This window comes from Orycteropus afer, unplaced genomic scaffold (genome assembly GCF_000298275.1).
Source record: "Orycteropus afer afer isolate SDZICR_OR568_19922 unplaced genomic scaffold, OryAfe1.0 scaffold00091, whole genome shotgun sequence".
NCBI classification, from domain to species: domain Eukaryota; kingdom Metazoa; phylum Chordata; class Mammalia; order Tubulidentata; family Orycteropodidae; genus Orycteropus; species Orycteropus afer.
The window spans coordinates 5,877,922-5,893,389 of NW_006921678.1; positions in this window are offsets into that span (position 1 = coordinate 5,877,922).

Genomic DNA, 15,468 nt, shown 5'->3' on the forward strand with positions numbered 1-15,468 from the left:
GATCTCTCTGTGGGTTTCTGAGGCATTATCACTAGGGAAGTAGATTGCCCAATGTTCCTTCCACGAGTGGCTGGTGGGTTTGAACCACTAGCCTTCTGGTTAGCAGTCAAATGCCTTAGGCACTATGCCACCAGAGCTCCCATATATATCTTACATGGGTTGAAAGTGTGACTTTTCTTATTTTATGCTAATATTGGCATTTTATTATATATTTAAAAGGAAATTTATTTATTAATTCAAGTTGTGACCTTAAGTTATATTGGTTGTACTTTTGGTATTGATAAAGATTTGAGTTATTAACATGACCTTGGATTTAAGTTTTCTGGAAGAGCAGTCTGTAGGTTATCTAAGTAATTTTAGGAGTACCCATCATATTGGACTGAAAGAAACAAAACTAAATTTTGCTCAGCTCTGATTATTATTATCAGAATTCTCTAATAGAGCAAAAGATGTGGGAGAAATTCCTTTATAAGTTAATTTAAAAATTGCTCTGATATAATCTTTTTTTAAAAAATTTGTTTTATTCCATTAAAATTTATTTTAAAACATTCAAGATTTATGAATAGAATATCTTCTGGTATTTTTGCCTTACTTGCCACTTCTCTATTTTGCTATTGCTTTTTGTTGTTTTTTCTTTTGGAGAGGTCAACTCTTCTCAAGTGTGTTGTTGTTGCTGTTGTTGTTATGTGCCATCGAGTTAGACCTGACTAATAACCCTTCTGTGGGTTTCCAAGCCGATATCACTACAGAAGTAGATTGCCCAACTTTCCTTCTGAGGAGTGGCTGAGGGATTTGAACCGCCAGCCTTCTGGTTAGCAGTCAACTACCTTAGGCATTACGCTACCAGAGCTCCCTTGTAGGATGACCAAAAAAAATAATAGGAGACATGTATGTTATGAAATGTCTGTGTATATCATTTATCCAGAAGGCTGGCAGTTCAAACCCACTACCACTCCTCAGAGGGAAGATTGGGCAATCTCCTGCCATAGTGATATTAGAAAGGTGAGAATACTACTCATCAACTCTGCTATCACACAGAGAATGTATGGAGTCCACAATTAATAAATAAGAATATGCAGTAATCAGGTAAAGTCTGTACTACCTGTAAATGGTATTTCAGAAAGTGTTAAGATCTTGGGGTGAAACAGAAGTGACAGAAAATTAAGTGAAGCATTTAAATTGCCTGGTATTATTAATATTATTGCAGATGCAGTACTGAATTAACAGTAACAACAAACATTAATCTATGGGTGTATACATAGGTAGACAGGTGTGGATAGGCAAATACGAATATACACATCACCCTACATAGATATGACAAACAATATTCCTATGTATATATTTATATGTGTTATATAAACATCCAAATGCAATTTAAAAATAACCAGAAACAAAGTTAAGATGATGTCTTAGCCACAAGTAAGCACCTTGAGGTAGCAGGTCACTGGCATTGTGTGCTGGGGACCTGAGTCACAGGGGATATCAGGCTCAATTGACACAACATGGTATATAAAAATATTATTCTATATCTTACTTTGGTGAGCAGGGACCAGGGTCTTAGAAGCTTGTGAACAGCAATCTAAGTGGCAACCATTGATCTCTCCTGTACCAGAGCAAAGACAAGTGAAGGAAACCCAAGACACGTGCAAACCATTATTCCAAAGAACTTTTGGACTATGAGAACCTCAACTTGTATGACCCTGAGACTGGAAAAGACTAGATGGTGCCTGGCTTCCAATGCCAAACACTTGGGAAGAGATCAAAATTGGAGATCCTGGATAGAGTGGGAGAAAAGTGTGGAACAAAACTCAACATGAAAATAAATAAATAAATAAATAGATAAATAAATAAATACATAAACAAACAAACAGGCTTACTGGTCAGATAGAGACTGGTGAAACCACAGAGATTATGGCCCCAAGTCACAGTCTGAGCCTGAAATTTACCTCACTCCTGTGGCTAAAGTCTCATCCAAACAAGAGACTAAATAAATAAATTGCAATGTAGACATTTTTTTTTTCTTTTTTTCAATTGAATAAATGATATTTTCTTCCTCTCTCTTACATCAAGGTTGACAATTGACATTGATGGGTGAAGTCTGTGTCTTTAACAGAATGAGTCCAAGAAGTTTTGTTTTCTCATTGTGAATCAGGTTATATTTCACCCATTGAAAGTGTGTGTGTGTGTGTGGGGGGGAAGTCAGACTGAATCTGAATGAAGGAAACTGGCTCCCTTTACCGAAAACTACCAGGGTGTAGCTAGATTCATGGGCTGCTGTCAGGATTGCATTTTCTCCATCTTTCAGTTCTGACTTCTAATGACTTTTTCCTCCAGGAGGGCCAAGTTCAGATCATCACTAAATTAATTTCAGGAGGAAAGAGGGCTTGATTTCTGGATTTGAAATTTTTTTGTTATAATTGTCCTAATGTGGGTCTTGTGCCTTCTGTGAACCGATTTTGGCTCAGCAATGGATAATCTTCATTGAGTAGGTCTAAATTATGCATTTCATCTCTGAGGATGGGTGCATCCTCACTAGAACAAGTGGAAAGACAGATGTGTGGAAGGGAAAATGGATACTACGTTGCAAAATCAACAAATATTCATTGCATCACATTTTTCTTGACTTTGCTTTACCATCAAAGTGCGAAGAAAACAGTCAGACTTGATTATTTTGACAAATGGCACTGTGTACTTACTGTCTTTGTCTGGTTAGAATGGGCTAAGTTTAGTGTATCCTTTGAGGGTTGTGAAAGTGACTTGACCTTTGTGAGAATGAAAGTAACACTACTGACATCAGCTCAAATGAAACTAGTCCTCTATAATCAAGTGAAAAGTTGCTGAACAGTGCCTATGCTAGAAACAGATTACAATGAAAGATGACACACAGAAGAATTAAAGGAGCTGTTAATTTTAGATTCTTGCTAGTTTTAGTTACAAGAAATATTTTAATTAACTTCAGTTTGGGTAGATAGAAGAAGAGAACATCTGCTTTCTTGATCTAGAGGGAGTTAGAATCAAAGTTTTGAGCCATTAAAATAGAAGGTTTGGGAATCCCGGTTGAACTTTATAGCAGATGAACAAGTGCAAGAATATCACTTTCCTAAAACTACCTAGATGACTAGCACAAGTCCTTTTTTTTGGAATTGGTTTAATGGCAGAGTGAGTTTGTTATTCATTAAGTGAAATTCTAAACACTTTCAACCCTATAATATAAATGCCATATTATTTAAAATTGTGTAGTAAACTTCTTACAGAGAAAACGATCTGAGGAAACAAAGTTTAGTAACATTGGTGACCAAGTATATTTACTCACTGAGGTGAAATTTTAATCAATTTCTGCTAAATGGCAATGTGATTGGGATTCAAGGAAATGAATCTCATTTACCACTCACATTATCCCACTAATTGAAGTCAAATGAGTGAGACTCATGCATTGCATTTGGTGCACTGATGTGTATAGTTCTTTGGTTTGATTTCTAATTCACAGAACTCATTGATGTGACAATATGATGTGCTGAGGGCTCAGCTAGCTAACAGAAAAATGGTACACAATGTATAAGATACTCCTCTGAAATACAGTTCAATGAAAGATAGTGTTTTAGATTCCCTCAATGAATTACAGCCTGTTAAGATTCTGCTATAAAAGCAACGAAGCCATTAGCATAGACAGTAGAGACGCTAGGCTGGATGCTTTTATATGCCAATTTAATGTTTGTGATGATGCTGCACAGATTCAGGCCTTCATAAACTCATTTCTATGGCAACAGGGAAATGTGGAAAGCCCACAGACTACAACTAAGACTTTTGAAAATTCTGACTAGTCTAAAGAATATGTTATCTTCTTTTAATGAACAAATTTGAGAAATAGAAAATTGCTGAATAACACATGGAGTAGAAGATGTGACATCTTATAGTTAAGCCTGCTGAAAGTCTTACCTGACTGCTTATTAAATACAGCTGGTATATTTAAAATAAGACTAGAGGGGGGCAAAAAAGAGTTGAATCTGTAAAATGCTTTAGTTCAAATGAGCCATCAGCATTTGGTGATAGTAAGGAAACACAGGCAACCTTTCTGTTGGAATTTACTTTTAGGGTTCCCTTACACTTTTTGCATGGGGTAGTGTGAGATGCAGCATAGAGATTTTAAGAACAAATAAACAAACAGAAGATAACTCATGGAAACTTTTAATAATCTGATAGTCTTGTAAAATCTTTCTTCAGAAATTAACTTTGGGAACTTTGGCATTTATTTTCTCATAACAAGGGTGAATCGATTATTGAATGGTTGAAAGCACACAATGCATATTGATCTGTTCATGCATAGCCACTTTCTCCCAGCAGGCACCTTGCTGCCTGCAACATATTTTTAAATGGGATTACTACTCATTAAATTACAATGACCTGGAGCAGTGGTCAACGAAAATGAAATTGGCTTAGTTCAATGAGGTTTGGAGCATTGCCATGGGCTCTCAGTAGCTTGTTTCCCTGGTGGAAGTTGATCTGAAGAATGAAGGTATATGGATGACTGCTTCAACATCTAGAATTCAGTCAAGCAAAACCCCAAATTTTGCACCTATGACTGAAACATGACAAAGGAGTTTTTTAAGCAATCATTATTAAGCAAATACATCTTCAATTAAGACAATTGACATTTTGTTGTGTAGCAACCTATGGAGATAACACTTTAATTTTAGCCAATATTGGAATTCTGATATATACATGAAATTGTATTTCTGCAATGAAAATAGAGCATTTTTTACAATATAGAGTGTGACAAGCAGTCTTCTATAAATCAGTAGGAACAATGCAACTGTCTTACAGTGAGAGTCACATTTCCCTGGCATGTCTACAATGAGATAATTTGTAACATCTTGTCTACCTTAGACAAAGTAGATCCTCCTTTTCCACTGCCTCAAGCGTTTTCTACAATTATTTTATTTTGATATTCTCTATAGAACTTTTCATCTGGTTTATTATACATTTAATTGTGTATTTAATTATTGTTCATTTCCCTCCACTTAAATATATACTCTTTTAGGGCAGGGACCTTGTTTATCATTGTTTTCTCTATGCCTAGAACATAATCTGATATGGGTTGTAAGCAAACTCTAATTTAATAACTCACTGAATGAGTTTGGAGGGTTAAGAACCTTACCACAGTCTTGACACTGGAGAGATTAGGAATATTCATTGAAAATGAGATTGCAACTCAGCTGGAATTCATAGGTCTGAGGAAACCAATTAAGCCCTTGAGATATATGAAAATGCTGTAATTCATTATAACTTAAATAGTTTTACATTTGTAATCATTTTTCCTTCTTCTGATACTTAAGATGTGCTTAAACAGGTATTGTCTGTCTCCCAGAGAAACAAGAAAAAAATGGAAGATGAAAAGTTGATTTCTAAGGAGAATAATATAGTCCTTTTCAAGAGTAAAGATAACTCATGAAGACTTTATGTAATAGCCTTGTCTTGTGTTGGGTACTGAACTAAACTATTCACTATTATTGTGCAACAGTGAATCTACTGTTTGGTTACAAAATATTAATGGGTTACGACATTACCATTGTAATGTTCAGAAAATGTAGAGGCTCCTTTCACCATAAATCCCAGCAGAAATTAAATCCAGATGGTGGGTCCAATGCAGACTTTCACTTGAGGAAATAAATAACATGCCCACTTATAAGGAAAAAATATCACCACAAGGAGAGCTCATTATTCAATAGGAGTGATTTGTAGGATTGGAATTTAAAATGCAACAAATAATATCAGTTGTTTAGGAATAAGTGATCACACAGAATTTTCAGCTTCAGTTGAAGATTTTAGATTATGAGTCATGATTTCACTTCAAAAGCCCTGTGAATTTTAAAGTCTATTAGAGAAACAAACAGGGAAGAAATGGGGAAAACCAAGCTGGCTGAAATATAAAAAGATGTTAAAACTTGTAAGTTCATTTGGGGGTATGAGTAAAAGCGAGGTCTCATAATATACCTGGAACTAACAATCCTTAATCTGTTCTGCCCATCTTTTCTTTCTAGAAATTGACCAGCTTCCCTTCTTGGAAATCTTCCCACTCTTATATTCCTCTGCAAATCTTCCCTATTACCAGAGTTGTCTTCTCTAGGAAGCTTTCCCTATCAGGATTTACACAGAGCAATCTCTTCTATAAAGTCTGGGAGACTTTATATTTTCATATCACACCTCTAAACTTTAGTTGTCTCATTCCTCAACAGTATTTTATATACATAGAGGCAAGTAATGGGGGCACTGATGTCGCAGTGGTAGAATTTGTACCTTCCATGTGGGAAACTTGAGTTTGATTCCTTGCCACTATTCCTTGGGAGCTCTGGTAGCATAATGCCTAAGGCACTTGACTGATAATCAGAAGGTTGGCAGTTCAAACCCACCAGCCACTCCTCGGAAAGAAGATGGGGCAATCTACTTCCGTAGTGATATTGCCTCATAAACCCAAGGAGGGATCGCTATGAGTCGGGTGCAACTCATTAACACATAACAACAACAACAATTCCTAATGCACAGTCATCACCCATGTATTAATGGAGGCTTGTGTGCTGCTGTGATGCTGAACAGGGTTCAATGGAGATTCCTGACTAAAATGGACTAAGAAGAAAGGCCTGAAGATCTATTTCCAAAAATCAGTCAGTGAGAGCCCTTGGGATCACAACAGTTCAATCCACAACTGATCATGGCAATGACAGGACTAGGCCACATGTTTTTCTGTTGTGTATAACGTTGTCATGAGTCAATGACAGCCAACGCCAGCAACAGAGGAGCAGTACCATGGTGATTCTCCTCCTTCTCCTACTTGTCCTGCTCCTCTTTCTTCTCCTTCTTTTTCTACCTTTGACTATTGCCCCAGTAATAGCACTGAATATATTTTCTATTTTGGTGTTTAATGTATTTTTTTTTTTAATTGTCATTTGGGTGAAAGTTCAAAGAGCAAATTTATTTTCCATAGAACAGTTCATACACATTTTGTCTAATGACATTGACTGCAATTTCGCACAATGTAATAGCTCTCTTCCCACTTCCTCCCCATAGTTACCTCTTCCTTGTGTCCTTCCCTCCCATTACTCCTGACTCTCGAGCTATCCTCCTGTGAATGCACGGCCTTTCTGTTCTCCCATGATTGATCTCTCCAAGGAGCATATCTATCTGATGGAGATGCTCAGCCCATATGCCAGTCTTTCATTTGGCTGGAAGCCATAGGCGTGAGTTCAATTTTAGACCTGAAGGTCAGCTAGAGATGATAGTCTCAGGGGTTTCACTAGGCCCTATCAGAGCAGTAAACCTGGTCTTCTTCTTCTTTTTAAATATAATTCTGAGTTTTTTTCCACGTTGTTCTCCTTTTCTATCCAGGATCTCCTACATAGATCCCCTTCTGAGTGGTTGACAGTGGTAACCAGCCACCATCTAATTCTTCTGGTCTCATGGTCATATAGGCTGAGGATCGTATGGTGTACCAGCCGCTTGGACTATTGTTTCCATGTATCTTTCTTTTTTCTTCAACTTCTTTGCTCTGGATGAGGAAAGACCCATCATTGCATCTAGATGACCACTTGTCAAGTTTTGAAGACCCCAGTTGCTACTCACCAAAATAGGATGTGGAACAAGGTTTTTGTGTAATACATTATGCCAGTTGAGCTGGATGTCCCCTGGGACCACAGTGCCAAGGCCATAGATCCAACTGCTCACTCCCTATGGGTAGCTGGCTATGGCCAAAGAGTGACCACGACCTTATCCCTTGTCAGCTCTACTATATACCTGGACATTCTTACAGAGCATACAAATACACTTGCAGAAACATCATCTGCCAACCCTATACATGGTCATGGGCACACTTCCCCCTGCTTGACATACCTGATCGTTCAGCCTGTCCTATCTATCTACCCACAGATAAACTTTTGTTATCACTGACAACGCAGTACTGTATGTGCAAAAGGGTTCATTTTTGTTGTCTGCATCTCCCATGTACATCTCTATGTCTTTCTCTTCCTCAATGCCTCAATGCTCAATGTTGATCACTCACATTTGGTGCATTGTCCTTCCCTCCACTCAAATCAATATTTGTCTCTACCTATCTAGCAGGGTTCCCTCCCCTCCTCTCCCTTACCCTCAGGTAACTTACAAAGTTTTGTTTCATATATAAACCTTTCTTAAGGTGTTTAATATAGTTTTGGGAACATATAGTATAGTTGAGAGGTTTGGAGTCAGACAGACTTGACTTTTAATTAATTTTCTACCACCTTTTAGCTTTTTGACCTTTTATTAGTCTGTTCTTTGTCTTTTTAGTAATCTCTTTAAAATTAGATACCTTTTGTTGTTGTGTTGTTGTTATGTGCCATCGAGTCAGACCTGATTCATAGCAACCCCTCCTTAGGTTCCGAGGCAGTATCACTACGGAAGTAGATTGCCCCATCTTCCTTCTGAGGAGTGTCTGGTGGGTTTGAACTGCCAGCCTTCTGGTTTAGTGTTGTGAAAATCAAACTTGATAACATACTTAATCCTTTTGACACTTAGAATGTACTCAAGGATGTCCTATCTCTTCTCATCTTGATTTTACTCATTTGGCTTTGAGATGACTCTAATTATTTGCTTGAGTCATAAAAAGTTTTATGGAGGATTCCGAATGAGACTTTTCTGACGGATTTGTGTGTTCTCTACCTTGAGGTACTTGGAGAAGTAGAAGATAAAGAAAAATGGTTAAGTAAATGGTCATTTTATTGGGAGATATTTTGGGTTTTGCTTCCTTTCTCCCTCTCTTCCTGTCTTCCTTTTAAAGCATATTATCTATATTGAGACAAAAAAAAAGAAACTTAAAATTTTAAAGTAGTGGTTCACATATCAGTTATATAATTAAATCTTGAGCAACAACAAAGAAATTGCGGTGTGTCATCATTTTAATCCTTCCTTTAATTTGTCAAATATGAGACAGTAAGTATGCACATTATAAATTATTTTGATTGAAAAAAAAAAATTCACTGAAAACTCAAGTCTGTGAGTTTGAAACTATACCTGACTCTAATTAAGCACATCTTGCTATCATATCAAAATCTAATTCCACTTACTTCACCTTGACATTCTTCACTACAGTTCTCACTTATGGTTTATGTTTTTGATAATGTAAAATATTAACTTCAATTTTCCTAAACTGAATTTCATCTTATTTCTTGTCCATGTTTCACTTCACTCAGGTCTGTTTGTTCAGTGCATCTGTCATTACTGATATTTGCAATACAACCCAATTTAACAGGAACTGAAAATTTCATAATCTTTCTTCTAAATCATTACTGATGGTATTAAATGAGACAGATTCATTGTTAGTCCTTTAACTGCTTTCTTTGTTTGTAGTCCTCAAAAGTTTTTATTCTATGATATAACGTTTCCATGGAGGCCAATTTAAACTAATTTTTGAGTAAAATTTCATGAGCCACAAATCAAGTGTTTACTAGAATCAGAATGTATGATATCCATGGTACTTTGTTCACTTTTTGTTATTTTAACCAAAATTAAAAATTAGAAGAAATCACAGGTTTCACTTATAATGGACCAATGTTGCCTACTGCCTTTTTCATTACCTTCTCTATTATATATTGTTCACTTTTTCTCTTGGTTTTCATTTAATCACTGTGGAATTAATTAATTAATTAATTTGTTTGTTTGTTTGTTTTGCAGTAGAAGACCATGAATAGGATTATTCGAGCTATTTGTTTTATTTCCTACTTGAGCACTATGGTTGATAAACTTTTTCTTGAGAAAAAAATTCTTGGTTGATTTTTATAACAACTATTTTAGTATAAAGGAAGAAGCCCTCTACTTTGGGATCTTAAAGTAAGCTTGGATAATTTAGAAACAGTGTTTCTAATAACTGAATGTTTTCTGATTTGGTGATAATATTGTTTCTAAAATTTCTCATATTGCATAAACAGATTTGTCTTTATTATTGATCCAATGATCTAATTTGTCTCTGAGGGCTTTTTTTTTTCTTTTTCCTGTAAAAAAAAAAATGTATTTTTAAAAAATATCTCAAGACCAGATTAAAAATATACAATATTAAAATTTTATTTGTACTTGCAATCACTTTTTTCCCCCAGCCATTTGGAATTATTTTGCCTAAAACAAGTTTCTTTATATACTTACTGCCAGTGTGAAAGAAATATTGCCCTCAGAAACTAGCGTTCGTTCCCCCAGAATTAATATACACACTTAGGAGAAATTGTAAAATCCCAACATAAAGTACCTTGGGGTCTGCTTCTATATCAACAAAGAGTGATGAAAAATGAAACATTTGGGAGGGAGGCATACCAAGAAATGATTTAAATATAAAGATGGTGGTGTAGTGCCTAAGGTATCTGACTACTAACCAGAAGGCTGGCAGTTTAAACCCACCAGCCACCCCTCAGAATGAAGATTGGGCAATCTACTTCCATAAAGACACCACCTCAAAAACCCAAAGATAGGTCACTATAAGTCGAATTGACTCCATGGCAGTGAGTTCGGGTTTTTTATATGAATATATTTATTATTTTAATCACTGGATGTGGGATTTATATCACTATTTGTCTTGACATTACTGGTTTTTTTTTTTTTTTAAATTTTTTCAATTTGGCTTCTTTTGATACCAACTTAAAAAAGTGTTTTCAAAGTTTCAAGGGAGCTCTGGTACCATAGTGCCTAAGGCACTTGACCCCTCACCAGAAGGCTGGTGGTTCAAACCCACCAGCCACTCCTCGGAAGAAAGGCTGGGCAATCTAGTTCCATAGTGATACTGCCTCGGAAAACCAAGGAGGGGTCACTATGAATCGAGTCCGACTCAACGGCACATAACAACAGCAACAACCTCCATTTAAATCATTCCTTTTGAATGTTTACACACTTATTAATCAACTACTTGGAGTATTCATTTCTCATATCATATAGGTATAGAGAAGACTCCAGATGGTTCCACAGTTTTCATTCCTTCAAGGATGAAACATGCCTCTATTATCTTCCTTTGGCTCCCTGAATCATGCTACAATGAGCTAAGTTAAATTATACAAAACTTATATTGCAAACTTCTCCTCATATAGTCTTTCTAGCATTTTACCACTTGGGAGATATTTCAGGAAGAATGACTAAATAGAGATAAATTTGATTGGGTCGATATATATGTATCTAAGTCCCTCAACTCACAATAAATTTTTATCTGCCTATTTTTCCCACAAGTAGAATCAGCTCTCTGAATATAATTCAATGTTAAGGGCTCATCTGGATTAACTGAATCTGGTCATGTTTATCTCATGAGGTTTTAATTGGTTTGATATAACTATATGCATTATACATTCAACCCCAAATTATTGCTTCTTTATCTGTGGTGTACAATATTGATATTGATCACATTTAACACATTTTAACATACCAGTAATTCAATAACACTTTCTAAACTTTTTAAATTTAATATAATTTTGGAATAGGAAATTATTTACATGAGTCAAAAATTCAAGAAGTATAAATGGTAGACAGCAAAAGTTTCCTTCAAACCAAATTTTGTCTGCCACTCAACTCTCTTCCATACAGACAACAAAAGTTACCATTTTATTTCTATCCTGACAAAAATATTTTATACATATATAAACAAGTAAATAAATGTACCCAAATCCACTGCCTTTGAATCAATTCTGACCCATAGTGACCCTTTGGGACAGAATATAATTGCCCCCTACGGTGGTAAATCTTTACAGAAACAGACTGTCTCATTTCCCTTGTGGAGCAACTAGCAGGTTTGAACCACTGAGCTTTTGGATAGCAGCTAGATTCTTTTACCACTATGCCACCAGAGTTCCTTCGTAAATGTACAAAGATTCCTTTTCATCTTTGTTCAAATAAATGACAGAATATTACAGTTATATTTATCAGAAATCATTGTTCCTTGTTAATACATAAAGGTCTTACTTATCCTTTTATTATGGATACAAAGTATACATATACCATCATTTCTTTAACTAGTCCCCTAATAATGGCTATTTAGGTTTCAAGCAACCTTATGATCAATGGAGCAATGGAAAAAAGTTTGAAATTGTCAAAGACTTCACATTACTTGGTTCTATAATCCACTCCAGTGGAAGCAGTAGTCAGGACATCAGATGATGTATAGCACTGGGCAAATAGGGTGCAAAGGACCTCTTTCAAGTATTGAAGAGCAAAGATGTCTCCTTGAGGACTAAGGTGTGCCTGACACAAGCCATGGTATTTTCAATAGCCTCATATGCATGTGATAGCTGGACAATGAATAAGGAAGACCGAGAAGAGTTGATGCTTTTGAGCTGTGTTGTTGGCGAAGAATGCTGAAAGTACCATGGACTGCTAAAAGAACTAACAGGTCTATTCTGGAGGAAGTGCAGCCAGAATGCTTCTTGGAGCAAGAATAGCCAGACTTCATCTCACATACTTTGTTCATGTTGTCAGAAGTGACCATTCCCTGGAGAAGGATGTCATGCTTGGTAAGGTGGAGGGTCAATGAGAGAGGGGAAGACCCTCAAAGAGATGGATTGACACAGTGGCAGAGGCGAAGGGCTCAAGTATTGTAGGAATCATGGAAGCTGGCTCAGGAGCAGGCGATGTTTCCTTCTGCTGTGCATGGGGTCGCTATGAGTCGGAGACCACTCGACAACACCTAACAACACAAACAACAGGTTGTTTCCAAAGTTAAGCTGGTGCAAACAACGTTATATTAGAAACCCATGTATGTAAGTTATTTTAATTGAAATAAAAATCAGTAGCTGTCAAATAAATTTTTGACTCTGACATAATAATTTCTGGTACCTTGCCTTATTATTTAGTTTGGGTAAGTTTGTTGTTGTTGTTATGTGCCGACTCATTGGGTAAGTTTACTTACCCCAAATTTTACTTCTATTGAATAAATCTGCAAGTATTTCCAATTAAAACATTTTTCCCAACTATTCTCTAGTTTTTTTTTTTTTTTAATTGTGATTAGTTTGAAAGAGCAAATTCATTTTCCATACTGCAATTTACACACATTTTGTTTCATGATATTGATTATACTCCCCATAATGTAACAATTGTCTTCCCACTCCTTCCCTGTGTTCTTTCCTGTGCCTTCTTGCTCTCTGAGCTATCTTGCTATGCAAATACTGCCCTTTTGATCTCCCATGGTTGACTGTTCTAAGGAGTGTACCTATGCGGTGTAAATGTTCACCTTATATGCTTATTGTTTAGCTGGAAGCCACAGAAGTTATTTCAAATCCAGTCCTGAAGGGTAACCAGAGGCCATAGTCTTAGGGTTTTTACCAGTCTCTATCAAACCAATGATCCTGGTCTTTTTTTATGATTTTAAGCTTTGTTCCACATTTTTCTCCTACTTCATCCAAGATCTCCTACACTAATCCCTTCCCAAGGGATTGACATTGGTAGCCAGGCACCATCTAGTTCTGGTCTCATGGTCATGCAGGCTGAGGTTGGCATGGTCCACAAGTCCCTTGAATTAATTGTTTCCATGTGTCCTTGGTTTTCAACATTCTTCTTTACTCTATGTGAGGAGAGACCAATTGTTCCATCTTAGATGGTCACTTGTAAGGTTTTAAGATGCTGGTCACTACTCATCAAGGTAAGATGTAGAACAATGTTTTTGTATAGAGTTTTTGTTACCTAGTGCTACTCTGACAGGAACATACCATAAATGAGATGGCTTGAACAAACAGGAGTTTGTTCTCTTATAGTTTTTGGGGCTAGAAGTCCAAGTTCACAGTGCTGGACTTTAGGGGCTGGGTGAAAGCCCCTCAACCTTGGACATCAGCTATGCCTCCTGCTCCAGGCCCACTGAAGCTGGGGGTTTTTCTTCACTCAGGCAGCTGCTGCCTGCTGAGACAGAGAAACCCAAGATCAACAAGTAAAAAGGCATAGTCCCAATATTACCAAACCACATGGCATGCCATTGACTCTGGGACAGTCCAAAGATTGGCAGAGCATGGCTGGCTGCTGAATGAAGACTCAGCTACATGCAGGGTTCAAGTGTAGCAAAAAGTTAGAGACCTTCCTCAAAGCTACTTTTTATATACTGGAAGCAGACCACATCACTAAAGCATCTACTCAGCTGTTTCAGTAGATTCCACCATGGAATTGATTGCCAATCTCACCATGGGGAATAACTACATCCAACTGACCAGCCACTCAACCAATTCTGGCCAACTTGACACACAACCTTAACCACCACATGTAGTATGTTATATCAGTTGATCTTGTTGTCTCCCATGACCATGGTCCTGAGCCCATGGGCCCAACAACTTGCTCCCTTAGGGTGGTTGACTATAGCTAAGAAGTTATCGTAACTTTGTCCCCAGTTAGTTCTATTACATATATGGACATTCTTTTTTATTTTCAATTTTTTACATTTTTATTGTGATTTTGGTGAAACTTTACAGAGCAAATTCATTCTCGATACAGCAGTTCATACACATTTTGTCTCATGACATTGACTGCAATCTCCCACATTGTAACAGATCTCTTCCCACTTCTTCCCCATAGTTTCCTCTTCCCTGTGTCCTTCCCACCATGAACTTCCACCCCCTGAGCTGTCTACCTGTGCAAACACTGCCCTTCTGTTCTTCCATGATTGATTGCTCCAAGGACTATATCTACCTGATATAATTGTTCACCCTATATGCATGTCTATTGTTTGACTGGAGGCCACATGAGTAAGTTTAGTTCCCGACCTGAAGGGTGGCTACAGGCTATAGTGTCAAGGGTCTCACCAGGCTCTATCAAACTAGTAAAGTCGGTCTTTTTCTTTTTATGATTTTGAGTTTTGTGACACTACATATGGACATTCTTATACCAAACCAAAATCAAACCCACTGCTATGGAGTCAAGTCTGACTCATAGCGACCCCCATTGGATTTCTGAAGCAGTAAATCTTTATGGAAGTAGATTGACCTGTCTTTCCTTTGCAGAGTGCATAGTGGGTTTGAACCGTCAACCATCTGGTTAGCAGTCAAATGCACATAGAAATGCATATGTAGAAATACCATCTGCCAAACTTATATATGGTGATGGGTATATTTCCTTTTGCCTAGACATACCTGGTCATTAAGTCTGTGTACCCTTGTATCTACCTGTAGACTAATGTTCATTTTTACTGATAATGCAGTACTGTGTATGTAAACATGTTTATCCTTCTGGTCTGAATCTTTCATGGGCTGCTCTGTCTTCTTTTTCCTTAGTGTTATTGTGTTGGTCACTCACTTTTCTCGTATTGCTTTTCCTTTCACCTAAATCATTTTTTGTCTCTTACCTATCTAGCAATTTTCCCTCCCTTACTCTCCCATTCCTGGTAACCAACAAGGAAAGTTTCTTTCCATATGTAATTCTTACCTTGACCAATTAAAATATATTTGTATTTTTTTGTCCTTGAATTAAAGGGAAGTCATACTTTCACTGAACCATTTTTTTAAA